Raw genomic sequence first — 20,455 nt, forward strand, 5'->3', positions numbered from 1 at the left:
TGTTCCTAGTTTCTTATAAATGTTGGAGTATTTCCATCCAACAAATAATTCAAACTTGTGTTATTTACTGTTGTCTTTGACACAAATGGTAGCCCACTATGCACACTTTGCTGTGCATTGCTTTTATTCACAAGTACATTCTGAAGATCTTTCTGTATCAATGCAGATAAAGTTGCCTTAAAGGCTGCCTAGTGTGTTCCATTGTGTGCATGTGTCACAATATATGTGATCAGGTCCTCTGTTAATAGGTGGTTAGGTTAGTTTCCAGTACTTAGCTATTACAAAGAGTGCGGGCATGGAGGATATTATACATACCTCATTTTGTGGGACTGCAGAGTCCAATCTTTAGCCAATATTGTGTGTCTACTATAAAGAGCTACTGTGTTAGATGCTAGTTTTTCAATGTTGAGCAAAATACAAAGTGCCTGTTCTCCTGGAGTGTGTAGTACTAGTGTTGGTGATTGACAGAATCAAAAGACCCCATTAATGATTGCATACTTTTAAATGGAAACCTATGCTCCAAAAAAATCCAGGAATCTGGCCTAGACTTAAGGGTAAAGAAAGCCTTCTCTGTTGACTTGATACTGGAGCTAAGATCTGATGGATGAAGAGGCATCCTAGTTAATGTTGGGATCAAGGAGAGAGGAGTGCAGTCCAAAGGCCCTGTGGTGGCAGAGTTCATGGTGCCTTTGAGGGAATGAAAGAAAGCTACTTGTCTGGAGCAAAGGGAGTGAGTGAGAAGGATGGGACAAGAGCTGGAGGTGGGGCTAGATCTAGTGAGGATTTTGGCTTTGTCCTAACTGTAATGGGAAACCTTTTATGTTGTGAAAGGAAGGGGCGATGGGGATCAAATTTACATTTTGAAAGCCCAACTGGGTTGGAAGGAATCCAAATGATGTGGTGAGAACAGGTAGTAGTTATAAAAGCTACCAGGTAGTTGCTGGACTATGGTAGAGGCAGTAGGGATGGAGTAAAGTGGAAAAATTGGGAAGAGATTTAGAAAATAAGTAGGTGTTCCTGATGGTTTGGTTGCAAAGGAGGTGGAGGTAGGTCAAAGATAACTCCTGGGTTTCTGGCATGTGAATTGCATGCCAGGACAGACACGGAGAAATGTGAATAGGAAAGGTTTGGCAGGGGAATTCATATGTCAGATACTGAACGTACAGAGTTGAGGTGTTTTTGAGCCATCTGAGCCATTTTGCGCCAAGTGAGATCTTGAATAGTGGTTGGATCTATCCGTTCAGAGCTTTGAGAAGAGCTCTAAGTGGCAGATAGACCTTGGGACTTAACAATAATTAGATGTCAGTTGAGGCTGGATGTGAATGAGATTTTCAAGGGAGAGCACATAGAGCAAAATATAGGCCCTAGGGTAGGACTGAGCCTTGTGGAATGCGAATACTGGCTGAGAAGGAACAGTCAGAGAGGTAGAAGAGTCAAGGAAAGCTAGAAGAGTCAAGGGTAACAGAGTGTTTCTAGAAGAATGAGTGATCATCAGAGTCAAAAGCTGTTGAGAAGTCAAGTAAAATGATGACTGAGGAGTAACCTCTCTTTGGTGACCTAAATGAGGACAGTTTCCATAATATGAGGGAGTAAGGTGGTGGGGCATGAGTGAGGGTAGACAACTCTTTGATGAAGTTTGCCTGTGGATGGTTTACTACATATAATAAGGCTGCAGGTGAAGTGTAGAATAGTTGAGGGGAGGGGTTTGTTGTGTTTAAAGATGGCAGCCTGTTCACACCACTTGGTCTCTGTTTTCCTACTCCTCAGACGCTGTCTATTCAAGTCGACTGAATGACCCAAGGGCAGGGATATCTGTTTTGTTTACTGTTGTGTACTTGGTGCATTTTTTTATGGGTCTTACACATTTGTTAAATGAATCCTGTCTCTCATCCAGACAGATCTGATGTCTAAGGAAGCAGAAGCCTCTGTCTCTTTCTGCCTCATTTTCTACATTAAGATCGAAAATCCATATACAGTAAAAATCACTCTCTTGTATATGCTGTTATGAGTTTTAATAAATGCACATTACCGTATAATCACAACTACAACCACAGTGCGGAAAAGTACCATCACTGAAGAGAACCTCCCTTCTGCCCTCTTTTTGGTCAGACCCTACCCTCACCTGAACTCACGGGAACCACTGATATGTTCTCCAACACTAGTTGTGCATTTTCCAGACTGTCCTATGAATGGAATCTACAGTATGTTTTTTTTTTTTTTTAATTTTGGCTGCTTTTACTTAGCATAATACATTTAAAATTGTGTTGTTTATTAGTAGTTCACTTTGTTTTTAATTACTGAATATTCCATTGTAGGGATGTATTATGGTTTTATTTATCCAGTCATCAGTTGAGAGAGATTTAAGTTCACAAATTTAGACTACTAGACCTTCCATAAAGACACATGTACAGGTTTTTGTATGCACATAAATGTCAGCGTGTCTTCAGTAAATACCTAGGATGGGTTTGCTGGGTCATACGGTAAGTGTGTGTCTAACTTTGTAAGAAACTGCAAAACTTTTTTATGAGAACAGCAAAGTTTTGTATTCGTATTAGCAATGTATGCAAGCTCTAGTTCTGCATCCTCATCAGTACTTGGTATGGTCAGAAAAAATAGACTTTCTAATAGGTGTGTGGTAGTATCTCACTGTGTGCGTGTGTTTGGTTGGTTCTTAGATTCCACATCTAAGCTCATATGGTAATCGTCTTACTCTGTCTAACTTATTTCACTTAGCATAATGCTCTCAAGGTCCATCCTTCGTCCATTGTTGCAAATGGCAGGATCTCCTTTGTAAAGGCTAGATAATCTTTGTGCGTATATATACACCACAGTTTCTTTATCCCTTCATCTGTCAGTGGACATGTAGGTTGCTTCCCTGTCTTGGCTATTGTGAAAAATGTTGCACTGAACATGGGAGCGCAGATAAGTCTTCAAGGTACTGATTTCATCCAGTTTGGGTTTATATCCAGAAGTGGGATTGCTGGATCATTTGGTAGTTCTATTTTTAATTTTTAAAGGAACCTCCATACTGTCTTCCATAGCAGCTGTATCAGTTTACATTCCCACCAACAGTGTATGAGGGACCTACCTCCTCTCCACGTCCTTGCCAATACATGGTATCTTCTAGTTTTTGGATAATAGCTGTCTTAACACGTGCGAGGTGATACCTTATGGTGCTTTTGGTTTATATTTCCCTGATGATTAATGAAGCTGAGCATGATTCTGTGTGTGCTGGCCCTCTGTATGTCCCTGGAAAAGTGTCTAGTCAGGTCCTCTGCCCATTTTTAAAAAAAATTTAAACTCCATTTAGTTAACATATACTGTATTATTAGTTTCAGGGGTAGAATTTAGTGATTCATCAGTTACATATAACACCCAGTGCTCATTACATCAAGTGCCCTCCTTAATGCCCATCATCCAATTACCCCTTCCCCCACCCACCTCCCTTCCAGTAACCCTCGGTTTGTTGCCTATAGTTAGGAGTCCCTTAGGATTTGCCTCCCTCTCTGTTTTTGTCTTATTTTATTTTTCCTTCCCTTCCTCTATGTTCATCTGTTTTGTCTTTTAAATTCCACATGAGTGAAATCACATGGTATTTGTCTTTCTTGGACTATTTTGCTTAGCATAATACCCTATAGTTCCATCCACGTCATTGCAAATGGCAAGATTTCATTCTTTTTGATGGCTGAGTAAAATTCCATTGTGTATATATATATATAATATACCACATCTTTATCCATTCATCTGTTGATGGACATCTGGGCTCTTTCCGTATTTTGGCTATTATGAACATTGCTGCTATAAACATTGGGGTGCAGGTGCCCTTTCGGATCACCGTTTTTGTATCCTTTGGGTAAATACCTAGTAGTGCAATTGCTGGGTGGTAGGGTAGCTCTATTTTTAACTTTTGGAGGAACCTCCATACTATTTCCTAGAGTGGCTGCACCAGCTTGCACTCCCACCAACAGTGTAGGAAGGTTTTCCTTTCTCCACATCCTCACCACCATTTGTTGTTTCTTGAGTGGTTAATTTTAGCCATTCTGACTGGTGTGAGGTAGTTCTGATTTGGATTTCCCTGATGCTGAGTGATATTGAGCATTTTTTTTCACGTGTCTATTAGCCATTTGTATGTCTTCCTTGGAGAAGTGTCTGTTCATGTCTTCTGCCCATTTCTTGACTGGATTTTTTTGGTCTTTTTGGGTGTTGAGTTTGGTAATTTTTTTTTTTTTTAAGATTTTATTTATTTGACAGAGAGAGACACAGTGAGAGAGGAAACACAAGGAGGGGGAGTGGGAGGGGGGAAGCATGTTTCCCGTGGAGCGGGGAGCCCGCTGCAGGGCTTGATCCCAGGACCCTGGGATCATGACCTGAGCCGAATGCAGACGCTTAACGACTGAGCCACCCAGGTGCCCTGAGTTTGGTAAGTTCTTTACTTTTGGATACTAGCCCTTTATCTAATATGTCCTTTGTGAATATCTTCTCCCATTCCATAGGTTTTCTTTTGGTTTTGTTGATTGTTTCCTTTGCTGTCCTCTGCTCATTTTTAAGTCCGATTATTTTTTGCTGTTATGTAAGTTCTTTGTATGGTTTGGATATTAACCCCTTATTGGATACACCCTTTGCAAATACCTTCTCTCATTTAGTAGGTTGCTTCTTCATTTTGTTGATGGTTTTCTTCACTGTGCAAAAGGCTTTAGTTCGATGCAGTCTCAATTTTTTATTTCTGCTTTTGTTGCTTTTGCCTGAGGAGCCTTACACAAAAATTTGCTCAGACCGATGCCCAAGAGTTTACTGCTTATGTTTTCTTTTAGGAGTTTTATAGTTTCAGGTCTTACATTTAGAGTTTTTAATCCATTTAGAATTTCTTTTTGTATGTAGTGTAAGAAAGTGGTCCAGTTTCATTTCTTCATGTAGCTGTTCACTTTTTCCAACACTGTTTATTGAAGAGACTGTCTTTTCTCTGTGGTATATTCTTGCTACCTCCTTTGTAGATGAATTTACCATATATGTGTGGGTTTATTTCTGGGCTGTCTATTCTGTTCCTTTGATCTGTGTGTCTATTATTGTGCCAGTACCATACTGTTTTGATTACTACTGACTAGTAGTATAGCTTGAGATGTGGGAGGATGATCCCTCCAGCTTTGTTGTTCTTTATCAAGATGGCTTTGGCTATTCATGGTCTTTTGTGGTTCCATACAAATTTTAGGATTGTTCTATTTCTGTGAAAAAATGCTATTGGTATTTTGATAGGGATTACATTGAATGTGTAAATTGCTTTGGGTGGTATGGACATTTTAACAATACTAATTCTTTCAATCCGTGAGCATGGTATGTCTTTCCATTTGTGTCTTCAACTTATTTCACCAGTGCCTTATAATTTTCATAGTACAGATGTTTCACCTTCTTGGTTAAATTTATTCTTAGGCATTTTACTATTTTTTTTTTTAAAGATTTTATTTATTTATTCACGAGAGACAGAGAGGCAGAGGGAGAAGCAGGCTTCCAAGGAGCAGGGAGCCTGATGTGGGACTTGATCCCAGGACCCTGAGATCATGACCTGAGCCGAAGGCAGACGCTTAACCATCTGAGCCACCCAGGCGCCCACATTTTACTATTTTTGATGCAATTGTAAATGGAATTGTTTTCTTAATTTCTCTTTCTGATAATTCATTATTGTGTAGAAATGCAACAGATGTCTGTATATTAATTTTGTAAATTAGGGTTTCCTATATTTAATGTCATATCATTTGCACATAGAGACAGTTTTACTTCTTCCATTCCAATTTGGATGCCGTTTCTTTCTTGTCTAATTTCTCTGGTTAGGACTTCCAGTACTATGTTGAACAAAAATGATGGGAGTGAACATAACCTTGTCTTGTTCCTAGTTGTAGGGGATACGTTTTTGCTTTACATTGTTGAGTATGATGTTACCTGTGGTTTTTCACACATGGTGTTTATTATGTTGAGGTATGTTCCTTCTGTACTCACTTTGTTGAGATTCTTTATCATAAATGGGTGTTTGATTTTTGTCAAGTGCTTTTTCTGCATCTGTCATGATAATCTGATTTTTATCCTTCATTTTGTTAATGTGCTGTATCATGTTGGTTTCCCACTTGATTGTGGTGAATGATGCTTCTAATAAATTTTTGAATTGCGTTTGCTAATATTTGGTTGAGGATTTTTGCATCTCTGCTCATCCAGGAATATGGGCCTATAATTTTTTTGTAGTGTTTTTGGTTTCGCTAACAGAGTAATGCTGGCCTTGTAGAATGAATTTGGAAACACTGCTTTAATTTGTGTGAATAGCTTAAGAAGGATAGGTATTAACTCTACTTTAAATGTTTAGTAAAATTCACCTGTGAAATTTTCTGCTCCTGGAGTTTTGGGAATTTTTGATTACTGATTCAGTTTCATTGCTAACAGTCTATTCAGATTTTACATTTCTTCCTGATTCAGTCTTGGAAGTTGATATGTTTTTAGGAATTTATCTGTTTCTTCTAGGTTTTCCAGTTTGTTGTATAGTTGGTAGTTGTTTCTTATCCCTTGTATTTCTGTGGTGTTAGTTGTAACTTCTCTTTCATTTCTGAGTGTGAGTCCTCTTTTTTTTTTTTTTTCCCCTTGATGAGTCGGTTAAAGGTTTATCAGTTTTATCTTTTCAAAAAACCCATTCTTAGATTGATCTTTTCTATTGTAATTTTAGTCTCTATATCATTTATTGCCCCTCTGATCTTTATTTCCTTCCATCTACTAACTTTGGGCTTTGTTCTTCTTTTTCTAGTTGCTGTAGGTGTACATTTAGATTGTTTGAGGTTTTTGTTTTGTTTTGACCTAGGCCTCCTGCATCACTATAAACATCCCCCTTAGAGCTGCCTTTGCTATGTCTCAGATTTTTGAACACTGTGTTTCTATTTTCATTTGTATCAAGGTGTTTTTTGATTTCCTTTTTGATCTCTTCCCTGGGTTAATAACATGTTGTTTAGCCTTTATATGTTTGTATTTTTTCCAATTTTTTTTTTCTTGTAACTTCTAGTTTCTTTTGTGGTCAGAAAAGATGCTTGATATGAATTTAGTCCTCTTAAATTTGAGACTTGTTTTGTAGCCTAACTTGTGATCTATCCTGGAGAATGTTCCATGTGCACTTGAAGAGAATGTGTATTCTGCTGTTGGATGAAATGTTCCATATATGTTTGTTGAGCCCATCTGGTCTAACCTGTCCTTTAAAGCCACTATTTCCTTACTGATTTTCTGTCTGGATGATGTATCAATGCCATAAGTGGGGTGTTAAAGTCACACTCTTAATGTATTACTGTCAGTTTCTTTTATGTCTGTTCATATTTGCTTGATCATATTCATATGCTCCTATGTTAGTTGCATAGGTATTTATAATTGTTATGTCCTTTTGTTGGATTGGTTTCTTTATTGTTATGTAATGCCTTTCTTTGTCTCTTGTGACAGTCTTTGTTTCAAGTCTGTTTTGCCTAGTAAGTATTGCTACCCCAGCTTTTTTTTTTTTTCTTCCATTTGCATAGAATATCTTTTTCCAACCCTTGACTTTCAGTCTGTATGTGTCTTTAGGTCTGAAGTGAGTCTCTTGTAGGCAGCATATAGAGGGTCTTATTTTTTTTAATCTATCCTGTCACCCTATATCTTTTGATTGGAACATTTAGGCCATTTACATTTAAAGTAATCATTAAAAGTACTATGTACTTTTATTTTGTTGATTTATGGGTTTTTTTTTTTTTGGTAGTACTTTATTTTTTTGAAGTATAACCTATCATGATATTTGTACGGTAACTCTATATACTTCTCAGTGCTCATCATGATAGGTGCACCCTTAATTCTCTTTATCTATTTCAACTAGTCCCTCACTCTCTTCTTCTTTAGGAGCAGTTTGTTCTATGTATTTAAGAGTCTGTTTTGGGGCACCTGGAATGGCTCAGTTGGTTAAGCGTCTGCCTTTGGTTCAGGTTGTGATCCCAGGGTCCTAGAATTGAGCCCCACATCAGGCTCCCTGCTCATCAGGGGTTGGGGTGGGATGAATGTCTGCCTCTCCCTCTCCCTCTGCCCCTCTCCCTGCTTGTTCGCTCTCTCTCTCTTGCTTGCTCACTTTCACTCTCTCTCAAATAAAATCTTTAAAAAACAGATTTTTTTTTGTTTGCTTGTTTTCTTAAATTCCACAGATGAGTGAAATCATATGGTATTTGTTTTTCTCTGATTTCACTTAGCATCATACCTTCTAAATCCACCCATGTTGTTATAAATGGCAAGATCTTTTTATGGCTGAGTAATATCCCATTGTGTATATATACCCCACATCTTCTTTATCTGTTAACCTATGGATGGACACTTGCGTTGCTTCCGTATCTTGACTATTAGAAATAGTGCTGCAGTAAACATAGGGGTGCATATATTTGAATTAGCATTTTTGTATTCCTTGGGTAAATACCTGGTAGTTGAATTACTGGATCATATGGTAATTCTATTTTTAATTTTTGAAGAACCCTTCATACTCTTTTCCACAGCAGGTGTATCAATTTGCAGTCCTGCTAACAGTGCACCAGGGTTCCTTTTTCTCCATATCCTTGCCAATATTTGTCATTTCTTGTCTTTTTTATTTTAACCATTCTGACAGGTATAAAATGATACCTTATTGTGGTTTTAATTTGCATTATGCTGATGATGAGTGATGTTGAACATCTTTTCATGTGTCTGTTGGCCATTTGTATGTCTTTCAAAAAAGTCTATTCAGATCCTTTGCCCATTTTTAAATTGGATTATTTGTTTTTCTTGGTGTTGAATTGTATAAGCTCTTTTATATATTTTGGATACTAACCCCTTATCAGATATGTCATTTGCAAATATCTACTTTAAGTAGGTTGCCATTTTGTTTTGTTGTTTCCTTTGCCGTGTAAAAGCTTTTTATGTTGATGTAGTCCCAATGGTTTAATTTTGCTTTTGTTCCCCTTGCCAGAGGTGATGTATCTAGAAAAATGTTTCTATGGTTAATGTTAGAGAAATTATTGCCTATATTTTCTTCTAGGAATTTTATGGTTTCAGGTTTCACATTTAGGTCTGTAATCCATTTTGAGTTTATTTTTGTATATAGTGTTTTTATAGTTCTTCTTTTGCTTTCTTGTGCTTTGATGACTTTGTTATGCTTGGATTTCTTTCTCTTTGTTATTTGTGTGTCTATTAAAGGTTTTTGGTTTGTGGTCACCATGAGGTTTAGTTAAAACCTCCTATGCATAACAGTCTATTTTAAGTCGTCAGTTGCTTAGGGTCTAACACATTCTAAGAGCACTACATTAACAACCCCCAGCATTTTATGTAATTTATGCTATATATTACATTTTTATTTTGTGTATCCCTTAAATAATTACTGTAGATCTGGTTGATTTTGCTATTTGTCTTCTAATTTTCATAATAGCTTTATAAATAGTCAATACACTACTTTTATGTTTGTGTTTGTCAATGAGATTTTTCCTTTCCCAGTTTTCTTAAGTTTATTGATGGCCTTTTCTGCTTAAAGAAGTACTTTAACACTTCTTGTAAGGCCACTTCAGTGGTGATGAGCTCCTTTAACTTCGGCCTGTCTGGGAAACTCTTTCTCTTTCATTTCTGAATGATACATTTTGCCAGGTAGAGTACTCTTGATTATAGGTTTTTTCCTTTTAGCATGTAGATTATACTTTGGTGTACTCCCTCCAGACCTATAAAGTTTCGGCTGAAAAATCTGCTCATGGTCTTAGGGGTGTTCCTCTGTACATAACTAGTTGCTTTTTTTGTTGTTGCCTTTAAGATTTTTCTTTTATCTTTCACTCTTGTTTGGGGTTCTCTAATTCTTGGGCTTGGATGTCTGTTTCCTTCACCAGGTTAGGGAAGCTCTCAGCTATTATTTCTTCAAGCAAGTTTTCTGCCCCTTTCTCTTCTCTTTCTGGGAACTACATAATGAGAAAGATAATCTGCTTGATGTTATCCCAGAGTTCCCTTAAATTATTCTCCTTTGTTTTCCTTTTTGCTATTCACCTTGGAGGATTTCCACTACCCTCTCTTCCAGATCACCGCTCAGTTCTTCTGTGTCCTTGAATATGTGGTTTATTCCTTCTAGTGGATTTTTCATTTCAGTTATTGTATCCTTTTTTTTTAAAATTTAAATTCAATTACCCAACATATAGTACATCATTCATTTTTGTTATAATGTTCAATGATTCATTAGTTGCATATAACATCCAGTGCTCATCACATCACGTTCCCTCCTTAATGCCCATCACCCAGTTACCCCATTCCCCCACCCACCTCCTTTTCCGCAACCCTCAGTTTGTTTCCTGGAGTCAAGAGTCTCATATGGTTTGTCTCCCTCTCTGATTTCTTCCCATTCAGTCTTCCCTCCCTTTCCCTATTGTCCTCTGCACTATTCCTTATGTTCCACATATGAGTAAAACCATATGATAATTGTCTTTCTCTGATTGACTTACTTCACTTAGTATAATATCCCCCAGTTGTATTCTTCAGCTTTTATTGTTTTTTAAGATTTTCTCTTTGTTGAAGTTCTCACTGTGTTCATCCGTTCTTCTCCCAAGTTTGGTGAGCATCTTTATGGAAATTACTTTGAATTTCCTATCAGGTACACTGTTTATCTCCATTTCATTTAGTTCTTTTTCTGAGGTTTTGTTCTGTTCTTTCATTTGGAACATTCTCCTCTCTCTTCATTTTGCCTAGCTCTGTGTAATTAGGTAGATCAGGTAGACATTTCTTGGTCTTGAAGGAGTCCTGTGGAGCCCAGAAGTGCAGTCCAACTGGTCACCAGAACCAGATGTTTCAGGGGCATCCCCTGAGTAGGTACATGTTGTGGCTGGGCTGAGACATGTGGGCATGCTGGTAGGTGGAGCTGATGAGTGGAGTAGCTGGCCGAGGGTCCTACCTGTGGTTGCTGTCTGCACTGTTGCATGGGGCTTCATTCCCTACCCCTGGGCAGGAGCCGCTTTGGTGGAGCACTGGTTCTAAGGCCATTAGCCAGGTGTGGGGGGACAGGAACCACTTTGTAGGGGTGCTGGTCCCAGCTGAGACCACCTGCTGGGTGTGGCAGGGTAGGAACTGATTGGGGGGGTATGTCTGGCACAGCAGGAGCTCATGGGGGGTACTGGTTTTGGCTGAGGATGTGTGCTGGGTAGGAGCTGCTTTCATGGGGGGGGGGGGCATTTTGCCAAGGCCACATGTCAGGTGTGGTGTGACAGGAGCCACATTAGACAAGTACCTGCTGGGGTGGGTGGGTGGGGTACGGCATGTTTGCAGTGGTAGGGCAGGGGTAGGGCAAATGGTGCTAGCAAGGTAGATGGGAAGTGTCAGAACTGTTTCGCATCCATGTCAGGCTAGCTAGGCAGGAGAGCAAGAAAAATGGCACCTGCCAGCAATTACATTCCTGGATAAAATTCCTACAGATCCGTGCTCCTCTGGCACATGCCCTAGAATTGGTCAACTAATGTCCTTCATGTGTGGTCTAGGTGCTTATCAAACTGTTTACTCTGTGCTGGGTCTTGGAGCAAGTGAGTTTGTATATGGGCCCTTTAAGAGTGGAATCTTGGTGTTCTATAGCCCTTCTGCTCTCCTGGAGTTAAGCTCCTCTGATTTTTTTTTTTTTTTAAGATTTTATTTATTTATTTGACAGGGAGAGAGAGCACAAGCAGTGGGGAGTAGGAGAGGGAGAAGCAGGCTCCCCACTGAGCAGGGAGCCCGATGCAGTGCTTGATCCCAGGACTCTGGGATCATGACCTGAGCTGAAGGCAGATGCTTAACTGACTGAGCCACCCAGGTGCCCCCCGACCTTTTTTTTTTTTTTTTTTTTTAAGCCAGGCATTATGGTGGCTCATCTTGATGCAGGTCCCTATGTGGGCTTTGAACCCCTCCCTTCTCATGGAGGACTTCAATCCCTGTGATATCCCTCCTGCTTGTGGGTTATCATGCTAGGGGTGTGGGTCCTGACTAGACTGTGTCTGCCATTCCTACCCTTTTCATTGCGGTCTTTATATCTTTGGTTGTGGAAGAGTTGTTCTGCTAGTATTTAGGTTATTCTTTGAGAGATTTGTCTATATGTAATTGCAGACTTAGTGTGTTGTTGAATGAGGTGAGCTCAGGATCCTTCTCTTCTGCTATCTTGATCCTAATCCCACATGCTGTGTTCTTAATGTCACAGTTTATGTTGATAAATATATTTATTAACAAAATTTAGTTTTAGTTTCTAATACTTCTGTTTTTTAGCTTTTATAGTAGTAGGAGTAATTTGCCTACCACTGTTACATTGCTGCAGTATTCTATTTTTGTCTATATATTTACAAAATATAAATATTTTGTACTTAAATATTCCTACTTAATCTCTTAGGTTTCTGTTAAATGTCTTTTATTTCAACTTGAATTCTCTTTAGCATTTTTTTTTTTGTAAGGCATGTGGTGAACTCTCTAAGCATTTGTTTGTCTTAGGAAGTCTTTATCTCCCTCTCATTTTTGAAGGTTATTCTTAGTTGGCTTTTTTTTTTTTTTTCAGTACTTTGCATATATCACCCCACTCATTTTTCGCCTGCAAGTTTTCTGAAAAATCCTCTGATAGTCTTTTTGGGGAGGGGGTGTCACAAGTCCCCTTTCTCTTGCTGCTTTGAAAATTCTACCTTTATGTTCTGACAGTTTGATAATAATGTGTCTTGGTATGGGCCTCTTGAGGTTTATCTTATCAGTGTTCTTTAGGTGTCCTGGATCTGGATGTCTGTTTGTTTCCCCAGGTTTGGGAAATTCTCAGCCATTATTTCTTGGAGTAAGCTTTCTGCCCCTTTCTCTCCCTCTCGTCCTTTTGGGACTCCCATAATGTATATCAGTTGGTCTTCTTGATGGTCTCTTAAGCTATCTTTGCTCTTTTTCATTTTTTCTTTTTGTTCCTTTGATTAGATGATTTCCACTGACCTGTATTCAAGCTTACCAATCCTTTCTGGCACTTGTTATGGTATGCTATTGAGCTGCTTTATTGAAATTTTCAGTTCAGTTATTCTTTAGCTCTAGGATTCCTGTTTGGTACTTTTACATGTTTAAGATTGCAGCATACAGACCTTGTACATATGTTGTTAGATTTATACCTCATTATTTCCTTTTCTGGTGTTATGATCGATGGTATTCCTTTTAATGTTCTTATTTTTAATAGTCTGTTGCTTGTCTATGGAAATACAATGGTATATTTTTCATAGTAACCTTGTAACCCACAGTCTTGGTAATCTCACTTATTCTAAAAGCTTTTTATAGATTGCATTTTCTATGTAAATGATCATTTTGTCAATGAATAGAGTTTTATTTCTTTCAAGTCTATGTGTGTTTTGTTCTTACTGCATTGGCTAGGACTTACCATATGATCTGCCTAGTAGTGGTGAGAATGGACTGCCTATTTTAAGTACGCTAGCTATAGTTTTTTTGAAGATAACTTTTATCGGGTTAAGGATGTTTGCTTTTATTTCTAGTTAGCTAAGAATTTTAACCATGAGTTGAAGTTGAATTTTGTTTAATGCTCTTCTTGGATCCGAGACGATCATGAGATTTTTCTTTAGTTTGTTAATAAAGTGAAACTACGTTGATACTCAAACACTGAACCACACTTACATTCTCAGGATAAGCCTTACTATTTATATATTGATGGACTTACTTTGCTAATATTTTGAGGATTTTTTAATACCTTGTTCATGAGGAATATTTGTAATTTTCTTGTAATCAAAAAAGGGTATCAGAGTAATAATTTCACAAAATGAGTTTTGTTCCCTCTTGGATGAGATTTTGTTAAGATTTTTTGGATGAGATTGTGTAGAATTGGTATTTGTTGTTGTTGTTGTTGTTAAATATTTGTGTATTACCTTACTAGGGATACCATAACAAAAAACCATACAATTGGTGGTTTAAACAATTTTTTTTCTCTCAGTCTGGAGGCGAGAAGTCAAGATCAAGGTGCTAGGAGAGTTGGGTTTCTCTGAAGCCTCCCTTCTTGGCTTGCAGATGGCTGCCCTCTTGCTGTCTCTTCACATGTTATGCCTTTGTGTGTGAGCATCCCTAGTGTCTCTCCAGGCATCCTCATCTCCTCTACTTACAAAGGTACTAGTCATGTGAGATTGGGGCACACCTAAATGGCCTTGTTTTAACTTAATGACTTCTTTAAAGGCCTTGTCTCCAAATAGTCACATTCTGAGGTAGTGGGGGCGGGGGGGTCAGAGCTTCAAATTATGAATTTTGGAGGGACACAATTAGGTCCATAGTTTGGTAGAATTTTTCAGTGAGTTATCTGGTCCTGGAGTTTTCTTTTGTTGGAAGGTTTTAAACTACTCATTAAATTTCTTTAATAGATGAGTATATTCAGGTTATCTATTTCTACTTCTCTATATCATGATGACCCTGCAGACCTGAGTCACGGTTGGCCTTAAGGTGGGTGAGAAAAGAAGTCAGAAAAAGAGAAGAAATCCAGAGACTTACTCCATACTCTCTAGTACACTGGGACCCCTTTCCTGGGTCTTTTGGATAGGAGTGAGGGATTTGTCCTGCAGTTGGTGCTGTATAGTACAATGATTCAGCCTCTGTTGGTTCAGGTTCCATTGTCTCTAATTGTTTAGTTTTCAGAGTCATCAGGTGGTTGCCTTTTGTATTCTGTGCAGAGATTTTAATTGTAATCAGTAGGAGCCATAGGCTGTGTTTGACTTATTTTATCTTGAATGGCACTGGAAGTCGATCTTTATTTGATTGGGCCCATTAAGAACATCATGGGAGGGAAAGGGAGGGAAAGAACAGCATTACTTGTTTTTTTTTCCCCTCATGATTAAAAGCAAATAGAAATGGGAAAGAGAATCTGTAGTTTTTAAAGTGAGGTTTGAGCCAGCAGTTAATCAAGAAAATCATAAAATCGGGCGCCTAGGTGGCTCAGTTGTTTAAGCGTCTGCCTTCAGCTCAGGTCATGATCCCAGGGTCCTGGGATCAAGCCCTGCGTCGGACTCCCTGCTCTGCAGGAAGCCTGCTTCTCCCTCTCCCACTCCCCCTACTTGTGTTCCCTCTCTTGCTGTGTCTCTCTCTGTCAAATAAATAAGATCTTAAAAAAAAAAATCAAGAAAATACCACATCAGAACTCAAAAAGTGAGTCTCCTAAAAGCTAGTTGCAGTGCAGAAACTGAAACCTTATCAATGAACTTTTTGCATTCCTACAGGAAAATCCATCTTTAGTCTGTCTTGCACTTTAAATGGATTTTTTTTTTAACCCATGCATGATTTTGTAACACGGTGAATTGACTATATGGAAAATTAGTTCACAGAATTACACAGATCTTGCAAATGTTGAGACTTGTAATTATGCAGTATTAAAAAATCCTATTATCATCATCGATCTCATCAAGAAAGTCTTTTTAGCATTGAGAAAATGTCAAGCACACAGAGGCAGGTTTCTTAAAATTCCAATTTTTGCTTGAAATCTTGAATTTTATCACTGGCAACAAATACTGAGAGTGTTTTTCTTTGAAGGGACAGGCTTACTTTATCCATTTTAAAGAAAATGTCTATTGAATACTCAATACTGAATGAATATAGTTTGTAATTTTTTTAAGTGAAAATAGTGTTTCAGGAAGAAAGCCACTAGATCAGCTCAGAACTCAGTCACCTGAGTGTTTTTGCTTGAGATCACCGCTGTACTTTGATAAGCAGCAGTCATGCTTTATGTGTGCTTCTGATTTCTTCACACACAGTATTAAAAATGTGTATTCAAGGGTCAGGATTTAATTAATGATTTTTACTGCTTTATCAAAAATATTAAGTTAAGCGTGCCTTTTCTTTTTTTGCCAACACCGCACTGAAGAATACAATGACTATTAATATAATCTGATGCTAGTGCCTGCCTTGATTTGCACCAGGTGCCAGTAGTTTTAGTTACCTTTCCTTCTCTACCAACAGTGCAAATGTCAATACAGTGACAAAGACCTCTCAGTATTATTCTAAAAATAGTTTGATCTCTTGGAGGCACTGAAAGGATCTTGAGATCCCCCAAGAATCCTCACACTTTGAGAACCACTGCTGTAGATCAACTTGGTGATGAGAGAATAGAAGAGGAAGTGGTACTTGAGTGCTCAAGGGTGGGGGACATTTCACAGTCAGAACTGTGAAACTGTGTGACCTCACACTGGGGGCCAGAATTTCAGAAGACCCAGAGTAAGCGTTGAGCTGGGGATGATTCCAGCAGTTGGGCATCCAGCATTGAGAATAGTGGAAAAATGCATAGTCAGGGTTGAACCACATTGTGGAAGGCCATGGATGCCTTTGGAAAGAATCCATGGCTGGGATTCAGGAGCTAAGGATTCTAATTGAGACACTACCACTAACTAATGTTAATCTTGGGCAAATCCATTCACCTTTATGGATCTTTGTGCCTAGGACATAATTAATATATGCTTAATATTCTTTGGAATTATTTCATCTCTAGAAAATGAAAGGGTTTTATTCTTTAGAGAGTTCTACAAACACTAAACATTTTTATTTTTGTTCTTAATAACAGCATTGCTTCAGATGAGCCAGGACAAGTCAAGTGGAATGTGGGGAGGTGGTGACAGAGCTGGAAGTAAGACTGTGATCTCCTTACTTCAAGTCCATGCTATTTATCATCTTCATCCTTCCTGCTTAGTGGTCTCTTGCCTCCCAAACCAGTGTATAGAGTAACTATTACTTCTCTGACCCACTTTATACCTGCTTTCCTTCCTTTATCCAGCTGGTCTGGTTTTGTCCTCCAAATATGCCATTAGCACAAATTGAATTTTCTTTGTGGTACTTATTACAAATATAATTAAGCAATCATTAGTGCAAATATTGGTTTAATATCTATGTCCCCCATCCAGAGCATAAATTCCCCATAAACTACTAACTCATTGTATTTCCAGGACCTAGCACAGTTCACTCACATGGTAGGCCCTCCTACTATTGTGATATTTAATAATCTCCAAATTTACATGATTGATGAAGACAGTAAAAGGGATCAGTAAGGCCTTGGGGTCTAGGAAAAGTTCAGAGAAGAGAGGAGGTTTGATCTGGATGTTGTAAGATGACCTATAATAGACTTTTCAAAGTGCTTTTGAGGGATGTAGCATTGTGCTATTCACTTACCTTTTAGGTGAAAACTATTAACTTACTCTCAGATTGTCATTACTAGACCGTTCCTTTGGCCAGAAAGAGCCAAAACTGAAGTACACAGGGTGGTGGTCTTTTTCACTCATTCATACCTTTATTTGATGCATATTTATTAAACACATACCCTGTGTGAAGTGCTGAGAATTCAAAAGAGAACAAGAGAAAAAGAGCTCCCTGCCCTTTTGAGGCTTACATTGCAATGGAGCGAGGGAGGGACAGTCAATACATCTATTGATACCTGGGTCAACAAGAAAAATGTCAGATAATCATAGGTGTTTGGCAAAGACTTAGGATGGTATGATAGAGAGGAACAGTAGGTACTTTAGGTTGAGGAGATAACAAGCTGAAATCTGAATCCCACAGGGCCAGCCATCAAAGATCAGGCAGAAGAGCATTTCAGGTAGAAGAGAAAGCCAATGTCATTAGCCGAGGCTGAAATGGCCTGGCATACATGAGGGTTGGGAAAAGGAGAAGGAAGCATTGCTGTTGGGGGAGAAATGGAACAAAGTGAATTAGGAGAGGTCAGCAGGAGCCAGACTATTGAGAGTTGTCTAAGCAAGGGTAAGAAGTGTAGCCCTTTATGCTCTGGGGAGCCATTGAATGGAGCAATCTGATCTGAGTGATAAAAGCTTGATTAGGGGACAGCAGTGGCACTGGAGAGAAATGGCTGGATTCAGGGTATACTTCGGAAGTGGTGCTTTTCCTGTGTTCTTCCAATTTGTCCTTGATTGGTCCACTCTTCTGTCCCTACTTTTTAAGACCTCTACTCTGTGTCCTATTCCTGCAGGGCCTTGGCCATCCCCGAGGTGTTGGCTAAATATACCATTTTGTGCAGCAAAATGTTACACTTGCTTTAAGATCTTCATCTATTAACTAGTAATTTGCCTCCTTAAAAATAAAGCTTTAAGACCAATACCATATGATTTCACTTATATGTGGAATTTAAGGAACAAAACAGAACAAGACCAAAAAAACCCAGACTCTTAAATACAGAGAAAAAACTGGTGGTTGCCAGAGGGGAGGTGGGTGGGGGGATGGGGGAGATGGGGGATTAAAAGTACACTTAACATGATGAGCACTGAGAAATGTATAGAATTGTTGAATCATTATATTGTACACTTAACTAATATAACACTGTGTGTTAATTAAAAAAAAAAGTTTTACGGTGGCAATTTGCATCTTGATCCGGCTTTCGAATGAGTCTTGGGTACTAACCCGAGTCAGTACCAACTGTGACACTGCGTATCACTTAACCACTCTGAACTCCATTCCCTTATCTATCTGATCATACCTGCTAGGCTCCATTCATGGCACTGTAATAAGTGAAAGGACCTATTTAAACATGCAAAGTACCGGGTATGTGTGAAACGTTCTATCATGGCTCTCATGCCCCTTTGTATATGCCTGGTCTCCTCCATCACATAGAGCACAGGCATAAGAATAAAAGATCTTGAGGCCAACAGACCTTGATTCCATCAATGATGATTTTTGAGTACCCCCTGCATTCTTGGCACTGTGTCGTCGATTATGGAGAATATAGAAGAAAACTTGGATTCCGAACTCCAGTATCCAGTTAGATACTGTTAACCCACGTGGCAGGCTGGATACTGCTGCTCGGCCTTATGTGATAGGAGGGGTTTGGTTAGGTGGGGAGGAAGAGTGTGAATGAGTTCAGACTGAACGTGTGTTAGAGTTCAGTAGAGTTGCATGCAGGGCAACCGAGGGCAAATGAGGATACATAAGTGAGTGAGTCCGCACTGGAAGTTCTTCACTCATTTTTGAGTATGGGCAGCTCACACTAAGAGGAGGATTCCCTCTGACATGCAGAGGTCATGGCTTGTGGCTGTACTATGCAGGCGATCATTTTCTTTGCCATCAAATACAAGTTACTGAAACACAACCATTACTCTTAAACATCGATTGATGCCATCACTGTATAGTTACTTAAAAAAAAAAAAACAACCCTTAATTTAGAAAAATTAGGTTGACGGGTGGTTGCAAAGAAAGGGAGAGAGGTGATTGGTATTCCTCACCCATTCTCCCCTACTGTGAACGTCTTGGATAAGTAGAATGCATTAGCAAAATCAGGTAATGATGGGTAAAGTCCACAGAGCTGATTCAGATGTTACCAGTTATGCACGTGCATACCCAAAACTCTATGAAATTTTGTCACATGCATAGCTTTCTGTCCTTACCACTGCAGTTAATGTACAGGACTATCCTGGGGCGCCTGGGTGGCTCGGTCATTAAGCGTCTGCCTTCAGCTCTGGTCATGATCCTGGGGTCCAAGGATCGAGCCCCACATCGGGCTCCCTGCTCAGTGGGAAGCCTGCTTCTCCCTCTCCCACTCCCCCTGCTTGTGTTCCCTCTCTTGCTGTGTCTCTCTCTGTCAAATAAATAAAATTAAAAAAAAAAAAAGGTACAGGACTATCCTATCACCCCAAGGCTCCCCTTGTGCTACCCCTTTATACCTATACATCTCTCTTGACCATTCCTGCACACTGGCAGCTACTAATCTGCTTGCTCTCTTTGTCTAGAATTCTGTTGTTTCAGGTACTCTAGAAGTGTGACACACAGTATGTAACTTTCTGAGATTTTTTTTTTTTTAAAGATTTTATTTATTTATTTGAGACAGAGAGAATGAGAGAGAGAGAGCACATGAGAGGGGGGAAGGTCAGAGGGAGAAGCAGGCTCCCCGCCGAGCAGGGAGCCCGATGCGGGACTCGATCCAGGGACTCCAGGATCATGACCTGAGCCGAAGGCAGTCGCTTAACCAACTGAGCCACCCAGGCGCCCCTGAGATTTTTCTTGACTCTATCTTTTTTCCAAGCTTAATCCAAGTTATATTTATTGCTGAGTAATATTCTGTAATGTGAATATACCATCATTGTTAAAGCAGTCACCCACTAAAAGACATTTAGGTAGTTTCCAGTTATTAGCTATTATAAATCTATTCTGAATATTCAGGCAAGGTTTTGATGTGGACCTGAGCTTTCATTTTCTGCAATAAATGCCCAGGAGTATCATTGCTGGGTCATATGGAAAGTCCATTTTTCATTTTAAAAGAAACGTGCAAACTGTTTTCCAAAGTGGCTGAATCATTTATATTCCACTAACAGTGTGTGAGTGATCCAGTTTTTTGCATTGTTGCCAGCCTTTGGTATTCCCACGGTTTTTGCTTTCAGCCAGTTTTTGCTTTTAGCCATTCTGATAGGTATGTAGTGCTATCTCATTGTGGTTTCAACTTTCTTACTTATTGAGCTATAATTCACAGGCCATAAAA

General features: G+C 39.1%; 1 protein-coding gene across 1 annotated transcript in view; it reads left to right on the forward strand.

Moving 5' to 3' along the window:
- CCDC3 (coiled-coil domain containing 3) overlaps positions 1–20,455 on the forward strand; it is a 124,614-nt gene that overhangs the window by 4,108 nt on the left and 100,051 nt on the right. The window lies entirely within an intron of this gene.

The sequence above is a fragment of the Mirounga leonina genome, unplaced genomic scaffold, assembly GCF_011800145.1.
Source record: "Mirounga leonina isolate KUSES-001 unplaced genomic scaffold, KU_Mleo_1.0 Mir_175, whole genome shotgun sequence".
Classification (NCBI taxonomy): domain Eukaryota; kingdom Metazoa; phylum Chordata; class Mammalia; order Carnivora; family Phocidae; genus Mirounga; species Mirounga leonina.